We start from the raw sequence: 2632 nt of genomic DNA on the forward strand, positions 1-2632 counted from the left end.
ACTCCACACAGACAGTCACCTGAGGGTGGAATTGAACCCAGGTCTCTGGTGCTGTGAGGCAGCAATGCTAACCACTCAGCCACCTTGACCCCCCACCCCTGCCTGATGCACTGTCTACCTCAGAGGGACAGTTGATCCAAATGGAGATTGCATTGTACGAGAGCAAGGTCACATTTATTACAAGCCAGAGTCAATGTGATCTTCTGGATTCATTTCTATCAAAGGGAAGAATTGGAGAGGAATTTTCTTGATTTTCCCAAATTGATTTTGATCAGGAGTTTCAACATCTCTCCGGAGCATACATAACACTTAAGGCATAGGGAATCTAAAACACTATTTCTGCAGTGAAGCTGGAAGAACAGCACCTCATTTTCAACTTGGGAACTCAACAGCTTTCCGGACTCAATATCACGTTCGACAATTTTAGGACTTGAGCATCTTCCCCACGCTTTCCTGCACCCACACACACCAGAGTCAATAGATGTGAAGCTGGAAAAGAACAGCAGGTCAGACAGCATCCGAGGGCGGGAAAGTTAATATTTCAGGCCAAATCCTTCGTCAGGACTAGGGAAGTTGAGGGGAGCCCAGAAATAAATAGAGGGAAGGGGGTGGGGCTGAGGGAAGGCTAGGTGGGATGGTGATAGGTGGATGCAGGTAGGAGGTTATTGTGATTAGTCAGTGGGAATGGTGGAGCGGATGGGTAAATAGGAAGATGGACAGGTTAGGTCAGGTCAGGGAGGCGAGGAGGAGGGGGAGAGCTGAACATGGGATAAGGCTGGGACTGGAAGGATTTTGGAGCTTGTGAAGTCAATATTAAGGCCGTTGGGCTGTAAGCTCCCAAGGCAAAATATCAGATGTTGTTCCTCCAGTTTACGTTTGGCCTCACCCTGACAGTGAAGGAAGCCAAGGATGGACATGTCGCTAGGAGAGTGGGAGGGGGAATTAAAATGAATGGCAGCCAGAAGGTTCATTTATTCATTCATGGGATTTAGGCATCACTGGCTTGGCTAGCATTTATTGCTCATCCCTAATTGCCCAGAGGGCACTTAAGAGTCAACAACACATTGCTGTGGGTTTGGAGTCACATGTAGGCCAGACCAGATAAGGATGGCAGTTTCCTTCCCTAAAGGACATCAGTGAACCAGATGGGTTTTTCCTGACAATCAGCAATGGTTTCATGGTCATTGTTAGACTCTTAATTCCAGATTTTTTATTGAATTCGCACTCCACCATCTGCTGTGGCAGGATTTGAACCGAGGTCCTGAGAACACTCCCTGGGTCTCTGGATTAAAAGGCCAGCGATAATACCACTAGGCCATCATCTGTCCATAAGGTGAGGTTGATTGGTGCATGCATAGCGCAGATGCTCCATGAACCAGTCCCCAAGTCTACATTTGATCTCCCCAATATAGAAGAGACCACATCGGGAGCAACAGATACAATAGATCAGTTTGGATGAAGTGCAGGTGAAACTCTGCCGGATCTGGAAGGTGGCCTTGGACGGAGGTGAGAGGGGAGATATAGGGGCAGGTGTTGCACCTCTTGCAGTTGCAGGGAAAGGTACTGGGTGTGGTGGAGAAGTTGGTGGGGAGTGTGGAACTGACAAGGGAGTTGCGGAATTGAATGGTCCTTGCGGAAAGCGGACAGGAGTGGGGAAAGAAATATCTTTTTGATGGTGGGGTCTGATTGTAGGTGACGGAAATGTCAGAGGATGATGTTTTGGATTTGGAGTTTGGGGGTGGTGGTCCGTGAGAACTAAGGGGACTGTATCTTTATTGTTGGGGGGAGGGGTTTGGTGGGCTGAAGTGCAGGAAATGGAGGAGATGTGGTTGAGGCCATCCTTAATTACAAAGGAGGGGAAATTCTGGTCCCTGAAGTAGGAGGATATCTGGAGTTGTGGAAGAGGGACTGTGCCATGAATCCTATATCTGCAGTCCTTACTGTCTCCTCCCACACACACACACCAGGTTTTTTTTATATCAAATGGTCTGCTATTGCACACAACCCATTATTAGCCACTAATAGTCTCCATCTCTGAATGACTTCTTTAATTTTTTTCTACATTTTTAAAGAAGTGACTTGAGTCATCTTAAGATGTATAGATTATGTTAGAGAGGACCTCCCTGTTCAAACAGGCCAGTGTTTTGAATAGATAAAGAATTAATTTGTAAGCCACATTGATAGTGGCTGTTGTCTGTAAAGAATTGATAAAAGGACGCATGACATGCAACAGCAAAGGAATGTTACATTAGAAGGCAGGAGAAGGTGCCTTACCATCTAACCAAACTATGATAATTGGACAAATGAAACAATTGAGCTTAAACTGATATGGATTCAGATGAGTGGAATCAGATGATCAGGTAATTGACACTTGAGGGCATAAACAAAAGATTGAAAAGAGTTAGATACAGAAGTGGAGACTTGTGTGGATGGATGTGAATGTTTGCTGGATTTGAACCCTTGCCTTAAGACAAAGGAGATTGCCCAGTGACTGAGTGGTACTGAAAACAGCCATCATGAAATATATTCAGAGATAGTAGGAACTACAGATGCTGGAGAATCTGAGGTAACAAGGTGTAGAGCTGGATGAACACAGCAGGCCAAGCAGCGTCAGAGGAGCAGGAAAGCAGAC

General features: G+C 45.9%; 1 long non-coding RNA gene across 1 annotated transcript in view; it reads left to right on the forward strand.

Annotated features, from left to right (window-relative positions):
• Positions 1 to 2178: 2178 nt before the first annotated feature.
• Positions 2179 to 2632, forward strand: part of LOC125485551 — a 12647-nt gene continuing 12193 nt past the window's right edge. The window contains exon 1 of the long non-coding RNA XR_007264261.1: positions 2179 to 2360. This is a non-coding gene — a long non-coding RNA (uncharacterized LOC125485551). The remainder of the gene's footprint in view (positions 2361 to 2632) is intronic.

Source organism: Rhincodon typus, chromosome 20, assembly GCF_021869965.1.
Source record: "Rhincodon typus isolate 14 chromosome 20, sRhiTyp1.1, whole genome shotgun sequence".
Classification (NCBI taxonomy): domain Eukaryota; kingdom Metazoa; phylum Chordata; class Chondrichthyes; order Orectolobiformes; family Rhincodontidae; genus Rhincodon; species Rhincodon typus.